This window comes from Stenella coeruleoalba (assembly GCF_951394435.1).
Source record: "Stenella coeruleoalba genome assembly, chromosome: 13".
In the NCBI taxonomy this organism is placed as follows: Eukaryota; Metazoa; Chordata; class Mammalia; order Artiodactyla; family Delphinidae; genus Stenella; species Stenella coeruleoalba.
Genome location: NC_137159.1, coordinates 25,030,419 through 25,048,803, shown reverse-complemented (window position 1 = coordinate 25,048,803; position 18,385 = coordinate 25,030,419). Strand labels below are relative to the sequence as shown.

The 18,385-nt window shown below is 41.8% G+C and overlaps 1 protein-coding gene across 2 annotated transcripts in view; it reads right to left on the bottom strand.

The window, feature by feature from the left end:
- The window catches only part of EVA1A (eva-1 homolog A, regulator of programmed cell death), a 70,852-nt gene that overhangs the window by 25,230 nt on the left and 27,237 nt on the right, over positions 1-18,385 (bottom strand). The window contains exons 2-3 of one of the 2 annotated variants that reach the window (XM_079941323.1): positions 6,884-6,916; positions 4,997-5,119 (exon numbers count right to left, since the gene is read on the bottom strand). The gene's annotated coding sequence lies outside the window, so the exon portion shown is untranslated. The remainder of the gene's footprint in view (positions 1-4,996; positions 5,120-6,883; positions 6,917-18,385) is intronic. The other variant, XM_079941321.1, reaches the window with a different exon arrangement.

The window sequence follows — 18,385 nt, the reverse complement described above, 5'->3', positions numbered from 1 at the left end:
TCTTTAATCCATTTTAAGCTTATTTCTGTGTATGGTGTTAGGGAGTGTTCTAATCTCATACTTTTACATGTACCTGTGAAATTCTGACACATGCACAACATGGATGAACCTTGAGGACATTATGCTAAGTGAAGCAAGCCAGTCACAAAAGAAGAAATATGGTATGATTCCACTTATATGAAGTACCTAGAGTAGTCAAATTCATAGACAGAAGGCAGAATGGTGGTTGCCAGGGGTTGGGAGAAGGGAGAAATAAGAAATGATTGTTTAATTGGTACAGAGTACGAAGTTTCAGTTTTGCAAGATGAAAAGTGTTCTGGACATGGATAATGATAATGGTTGCACAACAAAGTAAATGTACTTGATGCCACTGAGCTGTACACTTAAAAATGGTTAAAATAGCAAATTTTATGTTATATGTATTTTACCACAATTTTTAAAATTAATAATAATAAATATAAGATGTTGATGAGGTACAACAATGAATTTTAAAGGTTAACTTTTAAAGATTCTTTAGAGAATCCAGCAATCAAATATTGATTTTCAGTTAATAGGAATGGTAGCAGAATTATACAGATATTAAAATTAAAGTCAAAATACTATATGATATCACTTATATGTGGAATCTAAAAAATACAACAAACTAGTGAATATAACAAAAAAGAAGACTTGCAGATATAGAGAACAAACTAGTGCATCAGTGGAGAGAGGAAGCGGGGAGGGGCAATATAGAGTAGGGGATTCAGAAGTACAAACTATTATGTATAAAATAAGCTACAAGGATATCTTGTACAATGCAGGGAATATAGCCGATATTTTATAATAATTAAAAATGGAGTATAACCTTTAAAAACTGTGGGGACTTCCCTGGTGGCAGTGCGGTTAAGAATCTGCCTGCCAATTCAGAGGACACAGGTTCAATCCCTGGTCCAGGAAGATCCCACGTGCCATGGAGCAACTAAGCCCATGAGCCACAACTACTGAGCCTGCTCTCGAGAGCCCGTGAACCACAACTACTAAAGCCTGCGCGCCTAGAGAAATCAAGTCTAAAAAATTAAAGAAAGAAAAAAAAGAAAAGACTAACACCTCTTGGCTCTCCATTAAAAAAACCAACAAACTGTGAGTCACTATATTGTACACCTGTAATTTACAGAATATTGTACAACTACACTTTGATTTAAAAAATTGAAGTCAACAAAATTCTAATTTATATCAAATTATGGATATTGCTTAATTTTAAGTAAAAGATGTTATTATCTCACTTATAAAAACATTGAATGTAAATAATTGTAATCTATCACATTTATAGATTAAGAGGAAAAACATATCATGTCAATGGATGCAAAAATGGGTTTGTGTAAAAATTAATAAAAATTCATGTTTTATTTAAAAAGAAAGGTCTAATGCAGTAAAGCTCCAAATCCTCCAGATTCTTTTTTTGTCTATCAAAGTATTAAAATATTTTTCTGATATTGCACCTATGATATTGCAATTGGAATTACTGGTTTACTGAAGAGACTTCTTACAAGTCCTTATTACCCTGGTACCTAGCATGGTGCTTGATGAAAGGAGGTTCTCAGTCAATTCTGGCTGGCTGAAAAACAGAAAGAGCAATTAGGCATGAGCTTTGTGTGCATGAGGAAGTCCCAGAGAGTATTTCTGAACAGGTCTTAGAGTGAGCCACTTTGAAGACTAAAAGGACACCAGGGCTGACTGGCTCTGAGTGGGGTGCCAAGCAGGGTACTTCTTCAGGACTATGAAAGGACCACATGCAAGACGGAAGCATAACCATGGCACAGAAATTCTTCCTGCAAGTCTCTCCATGCCCCAGGCACTAATGGAGAGGGTTGCAGGAGCCAGAGGTAAAAGAAAGGGGGACAAAGAAGGCAGGCTGACGGTCAGGAAAAACCACTGCTGGTGGGCCATCCTACAGAGTGAACAGGAAAACCCCCTATGGTCCATGTAGCACAAGTCAACGTAAAGTGGGGGTCAGTACACATTTATAACTTTACTATGAAAGGGCTCTGAGGGCTATATGCTCTCTGTCTCAACTACTCAGCTTTTGCCATCATGGTGTCAAAACCACCACAAACAACCACAAAAGAATGAGTGTGGCTGTGTTACAATAAAACCTTATTTTCAAAAGTAGGTGGTGGACCCAGATTGGCCCACGGACCATACATAGTCTGCAGCCCTCTGGCCTAGATTCTTAGTATTCAAATTATGGTACAAGGACCAGCAGGATTGACATCACTTAGGAGCTTGTTAGATCTGCATAATCCTGGGCACCCAGACCTTTGGAATCAGACTCTCATTTTGTAAGATGCCCAATAGAGTTTACAAAATGCTCTGCCTGACTTCTGTGATCCCCTTCAGCCTGAGCACTCAGATATTATAACAGCATAGGCTTAGGAGGAGTTTCACTTAATGCATCCTTTATAAATCTGATCTAAGGTAGGAGGGCAAGTCCTTCGTGAGGACACTGAGACAGAGGGCAGGACTCAGCATAGGAGATTCTGTTCAGGGCAGCTGCCAATGAGACAAGGTCTGCAGAAGTTAGATACGTGATGACTCCCAGAGCCAAACTCCCTGAGCCCTCCATTAATAGTGATGAAACTACTCCAGGTAGTTCTAGACAGTCTCCACTAGTGATTTGCCCTGTAATTAAAACATTTCTGCGTCTCCTACTATGATGCTTAGTTTTATGAGTCAACTTGACTGGCCATGGGATGTCCAGATTAAACATTATGTCTGGGTGTGTCTATGAAGGTGTTTCCAGATTAGATTAGCAATAGGTAGACTAACTAAAGTAGATTGCCCTCCCCAATATGAATGGGCATTACCCAATCCATTGAGAGCTTGAATAGAACAAAAGGCAGAGGAAGGACGAACTTGCCTCTTTTTTCCTGCCTCACTGCTGAGTTGGAGCATCACATCTCATCTTGTCTTCTCTGGCCTCAGACTGAGATTTACACCATTAGCTCTCCTGGTTTTCAGGCTTTTGGACTTGGACTGAACTACACCACTGGCTTTCCTGTGTCTCCATATTGCAAGGTTGTGTATGGCAAATCACGGGACTTGTCAACCTCTATGATTATGTGAGCCGATTCTTCATAATAATAATAATCTATTGTTATATATTTATGTAAAAAATATATATGTTTCTGTTTCTCTGGAGAACCCTAATACACTTAACCAATATAAAGGTAAGAGGCATGAAGAATTCATCCACCTACAAGTGAAATTTTATGCTCTAGTCCTCAAGGAAATCCCTTATCACTGGTTAGTTCCTAAAATAGTGATCCTCAACCTTGGGCAGTGTGCTCCCCAGGGTACAGTTGGTTGTCACAACTCCAGTGGAGGTTGATATTGGCATCTAGTAGGAGGCAAGGATACTGCTAAAATCCTACAATGTATAGAACAGCACCCCCACAACAAAGAACTATCTGGCCCCAAATGTTAATGCATTGAGGTTGAGAAACCCTGCTCTAGAACAAACATCATTACCTCATTGATCAACCTAAGAAACTCTCGGTGTTTGTGAACCTCATGCACATCACCATTACAGCAAGAAAGGTGTCAGAGAGAGGTCTGCTTGGCAGCTCCTAGCGGCCTTGCTCAGAACACCACAGGTCCAAGCCTTGGGCCACCAATTCAATGTTCCATGACCAGAAGTAAATAGACTCTGGGAGAACAAATCACATCAACCAAGCCCTCAAGAAAATACAACATCAGGGGACTTCCCTGGTGGCGCAGTGGTTAAGAATCCACCTACCAATGCAGGGGACACGGGTTCAAGCCCTGGTCCGGGAAGATCTCACATGCCGTGGAGCAACTAAGCCCGTGCGCCACAACTACTGAAGCCCATATGCCTAGAGCCCGTGCTCTGCAACAGAGAAGGCACCACAACAGAGAAGCCACCACAACAAGAGAAGCCACTGCAATGAGAAGCCCATGCACCGCAATGAAGAGTAGCCCCCTCTTGCTGCAACTAGAGAAACCCCACGTGCAGCAATGAAGACCCAATGCAAAAATAAAATAAATAAATTTATTTTTAAAAAAGAAAGAAAAAAGAAAATACAACATCAATCAATACCAGTTTATTAATTCATAACTGGAGAGCCACCTGGCATAAGATCTAGATCAGATTCTCTTCTAGACAAGTTGACCCTGGGAATTATCTTGGCTAGGGCAGAATTACAACTAAGCAGCCATATATTTTCAAAGCCAGGGTTTTCTCCCTGTGATTATCCATTGGATTAACCCCACACCGTTCTAGGGGAAAATGATGTCTAGAGAACACTCTAGGGCCAGTAAACAAGAATTGCAGCATACTTTCTTTGGACAGCACCTACTAATTCTTATACTTCTTACTCTTTGACAGCTTTTTTTCATCTATGACCCAAAGCTCCCTTCACCTAATTACTGAAAATCTGTGGCACAATTGAGGAGACAGCTTCTTTCCATCACCTACCTCTCAGAATTTTGTCTTCCTGTACACATGCTGGCCTCCTGATGAAGATGACAAGCTGGCTTATAAGCACCATCTCTTAAACTGAATGACTAATTGCATGCATTGCATGACATTTTCACTGGTTTCCATATTAGAGATAACCTATTTCCCAGTGCTGCAAATTCATATTCTCTGGAACCTTGAGTCTACCCACCTATACTGAGTATAACCACTGGATATACAAAATGAAGTATGCCTGGTGATAGTACATTTCATCTTATATTTCAGTAGCAGCAGTGCACATCCCTGGTATATAAGCCACCATGCAGATGACTATCTCATCACACGGTGTGCAAAGGGTCATAAAAAAGTCTTATTATCAGGACTTCCCTGGTAGTCCATTAGTTAATACTCTGCACTTCCAATGCAGGGGGAGCCAGTTCAATCAATGGTTGGGGAACTAAGATCCCACATGCCACGCAGCACAGCTTAGAAAACAAAACGAAAAACAAAACAAAAAAATCTTATTATCCCCTTAGCTACCTGGGGAGAAGTGTACTCTTAAGAGTAGAGGAGTATCTGGTTAGAATGGTTCATCCTTGGAGATGCTAGTATCAGACAGTAGAGGTTCTGAAACTTGGTTGGCCTCAGTTGGCTTCTCAGGCTCTGAAAGAAAAGAAAAATGGCATAAAAAATATCAGAGAGCCATCACATGGCTGAGAGATCACGTCATGCCTTAGACCTGGTGCTGTTATGAACTGCTTAGCAGAGAAACCTTGGTGGTCTTTGTCTGGACCCCTGAAGATATGAAATAGCATTCCGTGAAAGGATAAAGCCCACTGCCAGAGTTTAATCTAGAATTTGAACCAGACAGCCAGAGAAACCAATCTCCCAAGGTCAGAGCAAAAAGGGAAGCTAAGGGTAAAAAAATCAAAAGATGTACGCTTCCTCTTCCCTTCTGTCAGCCAAAACCCACAAAATAGCTACAGTGGCTCCTGTGTGGCTCCTCACCAGTGAAGTTTGCAAGCCAGCCTCTCTGGAAGAGGAAGGGAGGAAATTTAGTTTCCAGAGAGTAATGCCCAGATGGGCCATGAAATGAAGTCTCATGCAGCTCTGTGGGCACATGCTGCCAAGTGGATTCCCACAGCCTGTATCTTCCATGGAGAAATCTCAAGGCCTCTGTTCAACCCAGCTAGAGAAGCCACCAGGGGTCTCTGAAAGACCTAGATTATACACAGCTCCTTTAGGTTGCCAGTTTCATTTAGAATTGTGTAGAAAAAAAATGAAATCAGTCACAGAGGTCCCGGAGCCCTAAGCAGTCCCCTTGCTCCATGCATACACACTCATTCATTATCACTGCTTCCTACCAGCTCCTGCAGCATCCGACTTTTGCTTATTTATTTACATCTTTACTTATCCCAGCTGCCTCTGCCTCACAAAGGATGTGTGGCATCTTCCTATCTCCATTTTACTGGTAAGGGCAAAAAAGCACAAGATCAGTAGTTCTTTAGAGACTCATTGCACCAAAGCATGGAATCAGTTCTTTGAGTCCCACTCGCTCTCCACTCTACACTAAAGAAAACCATGCAAGGACTGACCTCATTGTGGTCACATGGAGTCTGAGATGCAAAAGCTTGAAAGGAAAAATAACTCCCAGGGACTTCCCTGGGGACTTCCCTTCCCCAGCGGTTAGGACTTCGTGCTTCCACTGTGGGGGCACGGGTTTGATCCCTGGTCAGGGAACTAAGATCCCACAAGCCACGCAGCATGGCCAAAAAAGAAAAAAAAGAAAAGAAAAATAGCTCCCACCTCAGAGGATGGTAAGAGGATACACATGGCCCTGGAAAAATGACTGAGCAGAGAGAAACCCTGACTTTCTCTACAGGACTGATAAACTCCTATGGAAGACACATCCAACACGCTAGCCTACCAGCTGCGTGGCTTCCTTTGCTCCACCAACCCTCCCCTCCAACCTACTGCAGTAAACCACTTCCAAGAGCATATCCTGGACTTTAGTTTTCACTTAGAAAGGCACCACCTCTGAAGTCTGGGCTGTGAGCTCCTTAAGGGCAGGAACCACCTGGTCTCCATTCTTCTCTTTGTTCCTAGAGCCTCCCACAGTAAATGGACAAAGCCGATGTTCAGTGACTGTTGGATGAATGACTCACACTCAGAAATCCCACTCTCAACCAGATCTTTCTGTCTTCCTACTACCCTCATCCCTAGAATCAAAGTAAATGTGCTCTCCAACCTCTCTGGTTCCTCAAGCTTCTTATACCCTCCAGCTCACCCAGTTAAGTCTCATCCTCCATTCACTTTTCTCTACACAGCCTGGCTACTATAACTACACTACACTTGGCTCTTACCAGGACCTTTCTGCTGCCCTCCCACCATCCCCAGGCCTAACCCCAAGACCACTGTAACCCTCACCTGCCAGCTTTCTTGTCCAAAGGCTAAGTGTTTCTGAAAAAAAAAAACATTCATATTAGCACCATTGTAAATGTTTGGTTTACACCCTCAGTGAGGCCCTTATATTGCTAGGAAAACTTCTAAGTCCCTTGCATTGTCCTTTCTCAATTCCAAGAGAAAATGTACCAAACCACTACCCCTTTCTTTCAGCCCCCTTCTCCATCCTCACCCTTCTTGTGCTTCCCATCTTCCCAGAGGAAACAGCAGCCAACTTACATGAACTATAACTCCCTTCTCTTCCATCTGATCCTGACCTTCCTCCCTCATTTCTCTAAGGGAGTTTTACCTGTGCTTTTGATCAAATCTTTTCCTCCTTCTTCCTATAAGATTTCATTCCATCAGTGATTCATCCTTCTTTTACCTTTCTTGTTTGACTGATCTCCATCTCTGTCTATACAGAGGTAGGCAGATAGAAAGATATACTTTACTATATATTATTCACACAGAAAGACAGAGAGAGAAGGAGAGAAAGAGAGATTATATATGTGTATAATTCTCTCTCAAGCTTGCAGTTTCTCCCTTTCTCCTTCCCTTCTCTCCCCCACCTCCTCCGTGTGTGTGTGTGTGTGTGTGTGTGTGTGTGTGTGAGAGAGAGAGAGAGGTATGTATATATGTCATATATTTACATATATACACACAAGATGTGTTTATGCAAAAAGCATGCATATATGTGCACATACATGTATGTATACACACACACGTCTTTCTCCTTCAAACATTTTCTCATTCTTTCCTAATCACTGTCAAAATCTCTCTCTTTCAATTTGCTGGTCTTATCCACAATAAACTTGCTTAATTGCCCTCACCCTTTCTAAAAAAAAAAATTTTTTTTTTTTGGCTGAGTTGTGTCTTCGTTGCTGTGTGCAAGCTTTCTCTGGTTCTGGTGAGTGGGGGCTACTCTTCATTGTGGTGTGCAGGCTTCTCATTGCAGTGGCTTCTCTTGTTGTGGAGCGTGGGCTCTAGGTGCGCAGGCTTCAGTAGTTGCAGCATGCGGGCTCAGTAGTTGTGGCTTGCAGGCTCTAGAGCACAGGCTCAGTAGTTGTGGCACATGGGCTTAGTTGCTCTGCCACATGTGGGATCTTCCTAGACCAGGGATCAAACCCGTGTCCCCTGCAGTGGCAGGTGGATTCTAACCACTGCACCAACAGGGAAGTCCTGCCCTCACCCTTAAATGACCTTCCCTTTATTCAGCCTCCCTGCTAAACTTATACTTCCTCTCTCCATTTTTTTTTTTTTACCATCATTCAATCCTTAGGGATCTAATGTCCCATCCTTCTCCATTTATGCTGCCTAGCACAGTGCCTGAGCACATAAGTTCTTTAAAATAAATTCTGTCATGGATATGAGTCAATGTCTTAGACACCTCTGTGATCTTGACTCATAGTGAATGCTTCCATTGACTGAACGAATCTAAAAATGAACAAACATGGTTAGTGAGAGAGATCTGCAACCTAGCTAAGTAAACAGAATGAAGTATAAAAAGCAATGTAAGTTAAGTGGCGTGGGTGCAGATGGGAAAGAGTAATTAATTCCAATAATGGGAGAGCAGTGGGCAGAACTCATAAAAACTTCATAGAGAGGTAAGATTTAAATTGAAGCACTGAGTATTAATTTAATACAAATTATACTAATAACTCGTATTTATGGAGACCTTCCTCTGTAACCAGGCAACGCTTTATGTAGAATATTTAAGAATATTTAATTTAAGAATATTAATTTATAACAATCCTGTGCTATTATTATTCCCATTTTTCAGATGGGAAAATTGAGGCACAGAGAGGTAGTGCTATACAAGATCACTCAGCTAGAAAATATTGGAGATGGAATTTAAACTCAGGCAGCCTATCTCTAGTGCTTTTAACTTCTAAACCATACTTCCCAGAGTAAAGAAAAGTACTAGAGACAAAGGAATAATGTGAGGGAAGGTATATGGCATGTCTAGAGCAAGAAAGTAGGCAGAAGGATTTACTAGAAATTAAAGATGGAAAGGCAAAGTTGGAATTGGACCTTGGAGGATCTGCAGTGCCTTACAAAGGAGATGGAATTTTATTTTATGAACAATGGTATTAACAGAAGGGTGACATGGTCAGTTCTGCTTCCTAAGAAGAAAACACTGGCAGAAGCGGAGGCTATGTTGGAGAAGTCAGAGATTATAGGTTACAATCTGAAAGACTCACTAGGGGTTAACTCAACAGTCCAGGTAAAGGATGAAAGTACCTGAAACCAAGATGGCTGAAATAAAATGGGGATGAAGCTGCTGAAGAAGTCGGCAACCCAGAAACCAAACCTAACAGGTGTAGACCAAAACAAAAGAAAACAAAGCAAAAAACCACCAAACGCATGTTCTCTAGTCAAAAGACCAGTTAAGGGACAGTCTAGCAAGACAGAAAACTCTTAGACAATAACTACTCTACCCCAGCCAAACACCATAGGAAAAACTGTGGCCCCAGCTTACACCCATAACAGCAAAGGCTGAGTGGGGAGCATAGACTTCCATCCTCGAGAGACTAAAAGAAGACACCCCAACGTCCGCATCAGAGTGGCATTAGAGAAGACCAAGTAGGGAAAGGGGACTTTCATCCCAGACAGCTGGTAATGAGCCACTCTTCCTGGCAGTATCAGTGGAGAACACACAGGAATCCTGGACTTCACCCCCACCCAGCTCCTCTCCCTCCTTGCTGGAGTAATGTAATAGGAGGCCTAGTGAAGGGTCAGGACTTTCACCAACCACCGTGGTTAGAAGCCCCACCATCACCAACATCATGTCAGTGGAGGCCACATGGGATCTGGAACTCTCCTTCTCACCCAGCAGTAATAAGAAGCCAGTCAATAGATGCCAACACCAAGATGACAGAGATGTTATAATTATCTGACAAGGATTCTAAAGCAGCCGTGATAAAAAAACACTTCTAATAGCAATGATGAATATGCTTGAAATGAATTTTAAAAAATGGAATGCCTCAGCAAAGAAATAGAAAGTCTTAGCAAAGAAATGGAAGATATAAAGAAAAAAAAGAAAATTTTAGGATTGAAAAATATAACCAAAATTAAAAACTAAGTAAATGAGATCAACAGTAGAGTGGAAAGGACAAAGGAAAGAATCAGTGAACTGGAAGGTAGTACAATAGAACCTACACAGTTGGGCAATAGGGAGAAAATAGATTTAAAAAAATTGAACAGAGTCTTAGGGACCTGTGAGACTATAACAAAAGATCTAACATTTGTGTCATTAGAATCAAAGGAGAGAAAAAACAGGCAGAAATGAAAAAGTGTTTCAAAAAATAAAGAAATAATGGCTGTAAAATCCCCCTATTTAGGAAGAGATAAAAATCTACAGATATGAGAAGCTGACCAAATCTCAAAAGGATAGACTCAAAGAAATCCATGCCAATCCGAAGGATCAAGATGGCAGAGGAGTAGAAGGACGTGGAGTTCATCTCTCCCACAAATGCATCAAGAAAACATCTACTAATGAAATAGTTCTCACAGAGCACCTGCTGAACACTAGCAGAGCACCTCAGACACCTAAAAGGGCAAGAAGAATCCCCATGTAACCAGGTAGGATGAAAGAAAGAAGAAGGGAAAAGGAAGAGGAGAGGAAGCAGGATGGGACCTGCACCCCTAGAAGGGAGCTGAAGATGAGGAGAGCTTCATGCATCTGGGGAAGCCCCCTCACCAGTGGGGAGATCACCTGGGACAGAAGGGGAGTTTCGGAGTCTTGGAGGAGAGCACAGCAACCGGTCTGTGGCAGGAAGGACAGACTGAAACCTACCCAAATGGTCCATGCCACAGCCCTGCATGCCCCAGCCTGAGACATGTGTCCATCAGGGTGGATGGGGGCTGGGTGCTAAAACGTGGGGTTTGGGGAGCAGACCGGGGAAGGGGACTGCTGTTGGCCGTGAGGAGACAGCCTGCGGGGACGGGAGTGAGGAGCTCTGCAACCTGGAATGCTCCTGGAGGAAGCCCGGACCATGATAGAAGAAAAGCACCATCGTTGAGTGACGTGCAAAGGGCAGGGCCGCCATTGCAGTCTCTCTCCTCACATGCCGGCCCTGCCTCCACAGGCACTAGGTGGGGCTCCCGCCAGAGCAGGCTCACACATCTCCAGTCATTGCCTCCTCTGCACCCACCCCACCTGGGTAACTTGCTCGCCCCAATCGCCTGGGCGGCCCACTCACCTGGATTGCTGCCTCGGCTCCCTCCCACCTGACAGGCTCAGTGTGCTCTGGCAGCCTCAGGAGCAGAGGCTGGTGGGTGGCCCACACTCAGAGGTGGGGCTGAAACAACAGCTGAGCCCCAGGGGTTCTGTGACTAAGAAAGAAGAGCTGAAATCTCTCCTTGTGGCTGTGCAAATTGCGGAGTTAGACCTCCACAGACAGCTTCCTAAATTCAGTGTCTGCAGAACATCCAAATGGACAAGTGCTCCTGCAGCTGAGACGGGTCTGGCTTTAGGACCTGTAGGCTTTATGGGCACATACAGGGGATGGGCAAGGCCAGAGTCTGAGCTGCCTCCATAGCAGGTCCAGGTACACAGTTACTGCAGTCCTGAGACATGACCTCAGTGGATCTGTATGGTGGCCTGGTGAAAACAACACGTGAGAGTCACCAGGGCCAATTGACAGCATACCCACAGTTAAGGTAGGACAGAGAGCAGTGCCAACAACAGTGTACCTTGTGTGCCCACACAGTGAATGAAAGGGGACACACAGAGCACACTCACAGGTAAACAGCTACAGAGGAGGAATATTCAGTGGATTCTCTCCCAGTGGGAGTGCTCCAATCCCACCTAACTCACACCACAGATCAGAATCACAGCTAAGAAACAGATCTGGGGTCCTCTCCTCCAACAAGTAGGGAGCAGAACACACCCCTGACAGGGCAGTGACCATCACAGAGCAAAAGGGAGGCTGCACTCCATATCCAGGGCAGGCTCTGGCCATGAAAACACCAGTCAAACCCCTTATTCAGGGGGATAACAGCCAGCATACACTGAGGAAAGAGGTGGCAGTCATCCATACTAAAACCAGAACTTGTACCAAAAAAAAGAAAAAAAAATATATATATATATATTTAACCAACGAAGGCCACATAAGGACCTTCCCATATAAAAATAGCTCTCCAAGACAGTCTGACAGTCTGGCATCAGGAGGGAGAACCCCCAGAGCATTTAGCCTTGAAGGCCAGCAGGGCTTGAGTGCAGGAGCTCCACAGGGCTGGGGGAAACAGAGACTCCACTCTTGGAGGGCACACACAAGGTGTCAGCACGAAGCAGTACCTCCATAGGAACCTGGGATACACCTACCTAGGGGTCTTGGAGGGCCTCCTGGGGAACCAGGCATTGGCAGTAGCTCAATGTGTGGCAAGGGGACTGGTAGCAGAGGCCCCAGGGAATATGAATTGGCATGTGCTCTCCTGGAGGTCCCCATTCCGACACAAACACCTGGCTCCACCCAACAGCCTGCAGGCTCCAGTGCTGGAACAGCTCAGGCCAAACAATCAGCAGGACAGGAACACAGCACCAGCCATCAGCAGACAGGCTGCCTAAAGTCATAATAAGCTCACAGACACACCAAAACACACTGCTTGACATGGCCCAGCCCACCACAGGGACAAGACCCAGCTCCACCCAACAGAGGCAGGAACCTGGCCCTCCCACCAGAAAGCCTGCACAAGCCCCTGGACCAAACTCCCCCACCAGGAGGCAGACACCAGAAGCAAGAGGAAATACGATCCTACCACCTGTGGAAAGGAGACCACAACACCATAAGTTAGAGAAAATGAGATGACAGAGGAATATGTTGCAGATGAAGGAGCTAGGTAAAAACCTACAAGAACAACTAAATGAAGAGAAGATAGGCAATCTACCTGAAAAAGAATTCAGAGTAATGATAGTAAAGATGATCCAATATCTCAGAAAAAGAATGGAGGCATGGATCAAGAAGATACAAGAACTGTTTAAGAAAGACCTAGAAGAACTAAAGAACAAACAGAGAGGAACAATACAATAACTAAAATGAAGACTACACTAGAAGGAATCAATAGCAGAATGAGGCAGAAGAATGGATAAGTGAGCAGGAAGATACAATGGTGGAAATCACTGCCACAGAACAGAATGAAGAAAAAAGAATGAAAAGAAATGAGGACTGTCTCAGAGACCTCTGGGACAACATTAAATACACCAACATTCGAATTATAGGGGTCCCAAGGAAGAAGAGAAAAAGAAGGGCCTGAGAAAATATTTGAAGAGATTATAGCCAAAAACTTCCTTAACCTAGGAAAGGAAATAATCACCTAAGTCCAGGAAGTGTAGGCAGTCCCATACAGGATAAACCCAAGGATAAACATGCTGAGACACATAGTAATCAAACTAACAAAAATTAAATACAAAGACAAAACATTAAAAGCAACAAGGGAAAAGCAACAAATAACATATAAGGGAATCCCCATAAGGTTATCAGCTGACTTTTCAGCAGAAACTCTGGAGGCCAGAAGGGAGTGCCATAATTTATTTAAAGTGATGAAAGGGAAAAAATACAACCAAGAATACTCTACCCAGCAAGGCTCTCATTCAGATTCAACAGAGAAATCAAAAGCTTTACAGACAAGTAAAAGCTAAGAGACTTCAGGACCACCAAACCAGCTTTATGACGAATGATACAGTAACTTCCTAGGCAAAGAAAAAAAAAAAGAGGCCACAACTAGAAACAAGAAAATCACAAATGGGAAAGCTCACTGGTAAAAGCAAACACACAGTAACAGCAGGAAATCATCCATACACAAATATGATATCAAAACCAGCAACAGTAAGAAGACAAGAGTACAAATGCAGGAAATGGGAACTGCATTTGAAATTAAGAGACCAGCAACTTAAAACAACCTTGTATAAATAAAGACTGCTATATCAAAACCTCATGGGAGGGACTTCCCTTGTGGCACAGTGGTTAAGAATCTGCCTGCCAATGGAGGGGACATGGGTTTGAGTCCTGGTCTGGGAAGATACCACATGCCACAGAGCAACTAAGCCTATGTGCCACAACTACTGAGCCTGTGCTCTACAGCCCATGAGCCACAACTACTTAGCTTGCATGCCACAACTACTGAAGCCCATGTGCCTAAAGCCCGTGCTCTGCAATAAGAGAAGCCACCACAATGAGAAACCCATGCACTGCAATGAAGAGTAGCCCCTGCTCACTGCAACTAGAGAAAGCCCATGCACAGCAACAAAGACTCATCACAGCCAAAAATAAATAAATTAATTAATTTTAAAAAAACTCATGGGAATTGCAAACCAAAAAACTACAACAGATACACACACACAAAAGAAAAAGCAACCCAAACACAGCATTAAAGATGGTCATCAAACCAAAAGAGAAGAGAGCAAAGAACAAAAGAGGAAGGGAAGAAAAAAGACCTGCAAAAACAAACCTAAAACAATTAAGAAAATGGCAATAGTAATATGCATATCAATAATTACCTTAAGTGTAAATGGATTAAATTCTCAAACCAAAAGACACAGACTCGCTGAATGGATACAACAATAAGAACCATATATATGCTGTCTACAAGAGACCCACTTCAGACCTAAGGACACATGCAGACTGAAAGTGAGGGGATGGAAAAAGATATTCCATGCAAATGGAAATCAAAAGAAAGCTGGAGTAACAATACTCATTTCAGACAAAATAGACTTTAAAATAAAGACTGTTACAAGAGACAAGGAAGGACATGACATAATGATCAATGCAAGGGTTGAATGGGTTCAATGCAAGAAAAAGGGTTCAATGCAAGAAAAAGGCATAGCAATTCAATGCAAGAAAGAGACATAGCAATTCTAATATATATGCACCCAACATAGGATCACCTGAATATATAAGGCAATTGCTAACAGCCATAAAAGGGGAAGTCAACAGTAACACAGTAACAGTGGGGGACTTCCACCCCTCACTTACACCAAAGGACAGATCATCCAGACAGAAAATGAAGAAGGAAACACAACCCTTAAGTGACACATTAGACCAGATGGACTTAATTGATATTTATAAGACATTCCATCCAAAAGCAGCAGAATACACTTTTTTCTCAAGTGCACATGAAACATTCTCCAGGACAGATCACATCTTGGGTCACAAATCAAGCCTTGGTAAATTTAAGAAAATTGAAATCAGATCAAGCATCTTTTCTGACCACAATGCTATGAGATTAGAAATCAATTACAGGAAAAAACTGTAAAAAACAGAAACACATGGAGGCTAAACAATATGTTACTAAACAACCAATGAATTGCTGAAGAAATCAAAGAGAAAATCCAAAATTACCTAGAGAAAAATGACAATGAAACACAATAATTAAAAACCTATGGGACATGGGACTTCCCTGGTGGCACAGTGGTTAAGAATCTGCTTGCCAATGCAGGGGATATGGGCTCGATCCCTGGTCTGGGAAGATCCCATGTACCATGGAGCAACTAGGCCCATGTGCCACAACTACTGAGCCTGCACACTAGAGTCTGCAAGCCACAACTACTGAGCCCATGTGCTGCAACTACTGAAGCCTGCGTGCCTAGAGCCCATGCTCCACAACAAGAGAAGCCACCACAATGAGAAGCTCACACACTGCAATGAAGAATAGCCCCTGCTCGCCACAACCAGAGAAAGCCAGCAACAAAGACCCAACACAGCCAAAAATGAATTAACCAATTCCTTTTAAAAAATAAACAGAACTTATGGGACACCACGGCAAAAGCAGTTCTAAGAGGGAAGTTTATAGCAATACAATTTTACCTCAAGAAACAAGAAAAATCTCAAATAAACAACCTAACCTTACACCTAAAGCAGAGAAAAAGAACAAAACCCAAAGTTGGTAGAAGGAATTAAATCATAAAAATCAGCGCAGAAATAAATGAAACAGAGACAAAGAAAACAAGACAAAAGATCAAAGAAAATAAAAGGTGGTTCTTTGAGAAGATAAACAAAATTGTTAACCTTTAGTCAGACTTATCAAGAAAAAAAGAGGACTCAAATCAATAAAATTAGAAATAAAAAGGAAAAGTTACAATTGACACCACAGAAATACAAAGGACCATAAGAGACTACTATATACAAGCAACTATATGCCAATAAAATGGACAACCTAGAAGAAATGGACAAATTCTTAGAAAAGTACAACCTTACAACACTGAACCAGGAAGAAATAGAAGATATGAACAGATCAACCACAAGTACTGAAACTGAAACTGATATTAAAACAACTTCCAACAAACAAAAATCCAGGACCAGATGGCTTCGCAGGCGAATTCTATCAAACATTTAGAGAAGAGCTAACACCTATCCTTCTGAAACTCTTCCAAAGAAATTGCAGAGGAAGGAACACTCCCAAGCTAATTTATGAGGCCACCATTATGCTGTTACTAAAACCAGACAGAGATATCACAAAAGAAGAAAATTACACGCCAATATCACTGATGAACATAGATGTAAAAATGCTCAACAAAATACTAGCAAACCAAATCTAACCACACATTAAAAGGATAATACAGGATGATCAAGTGGAATTTATCCCAGGGATGCAAGGATTCTTCAGTATATGCAAATCAATCAATGTGATACCTCACATGAACAAACTGAAGAATAAAAACCATATGATCATCTCAATAGATGCAGAAAAGCTTTACACAAAATTCAACATCCATTTATGTTTAAAAAAAAAACTCTCCAGAAAGTGGGCACAGAGGGAACTTACCTCAAAATAATAAAGGCCATATATGGTAAACCCACAGCAAACATCATTCTCAATGGTGAAAAACTGAAAGCATTTCCTCTAAGATCAGGAATAAGACAAGGATGTCCACTCTCGCCACTTTTATTCAACATAGTTTTGGAAGTCCTTTCCATGGCAATCAGAGAAAAAAAAGAAATAAAAGGAATACAAATTGGAAAAGAAGAAGTAAAACTGTCACTGTTTGCAGATGACATGATACTATGTATAGAAAATCCTAAAGATGCTACCAGAAAACTACTAGAGCTTGTCAGTGAATTTGGTAAAGTCGCAGGATAAAAAATTAATACACAGAAATCTCTAGCATTCCTATACACCACAACAAAAGATCAGAAAGAGAAATTAAGGAAACAATCCCATTTACCATTGCAGCAAAAAGGATAAAATACCTAGGAATAAATCTACCTGAGAAGGCAAAATACCTATACTTAGAAAACTATAAGATACTGATGAAAGAAATCAAAGATGATGCAAACAGATGGAGAGATATACCATGTTCTTAGATTGGAAGAATCAATATTGTCAAAATGACTATTCTACCCAATGCAATCTACAGACTCAATGCAATCCCTATCAAATGGTCAATTGTATTTTTCACAGAATTAGAACAAAAATTTTTACAATTTGTATGGAAACACAAAAGATGCCAAGTAGCCAAAGCAATCTTGAGAAAGAAAAACGGAGCTGAGGAATCAGGCTCCCTGATTTCAGACTGTACTACAAAGCTACAGTCATCAAAACTGTAAGGTCTGGCACAAAAACAGAAACACAGATCAATGGAACAGGATAGAAAGTCCAGAGATAAACCCACGCACCTATGATTACCTAATCTATGACAAAGGAGGCCAGAATATACAATGGAGAAAAGACAGTCTCTTCAATAAGTGGTGCTGGGAAAACAGGACAGCTACATGGAAAAGAATGAAATTAGAATACTCCCTAATACCATACACAAAAATAAGCTCAAAATGGATTAAAGACCTAAATGCAAGGCCAGATATTATAAAACTCTTGGAGGAAAACATAGGTAGAACACTCTATGACATAAGTCGCAAGATCTTTTTTGATCCACCTCCCAGAGTAATGAAAATAAAAACAAAAATAAACCAATGGACCTAATTAAACTTAAAAGCTTTTGCACTGCAAAGGGATCCATAAGCAAAATGAAGACAACCCTCAGAATGGGAGAAAATATTTTCAAATGAAGCAACCAACATGGGATTAATCTCAAAATATACAAACACGTAATACAGCTCCATATCAAATACAAACAACCCAATTAAAAATTGGGGAGAAGATCTAAATAGACATTTCTCAGAAGAAGACATACAGATGTCCAAAAAGCACAGGAAAAGATGCTCAACATCACTAATTATTAGAGAAATGCAAATCAGAACTATACCTCACACTGGTCGAATGCCTATCATCAAAAAATCTACAACCAATAAATGCTGGAGAGGGTATGGAGAAAAGAGAACCCTCCTACACTGTTGGTGGTAATGTAAATTGGTACAGTCACTATGGAGAACAGTATGGAGGTTCCTTAAAAAATGAAAAGCAGAGCTACCATATGATCCAGTGATCCCACTCCTGAGCATATATCCAGAGAAAACCATAATTCAAAAAGATACATGCACCCCAACGTTCACTGTGACACTATTTACAATAGCCAGGACATGGAAGCAACCT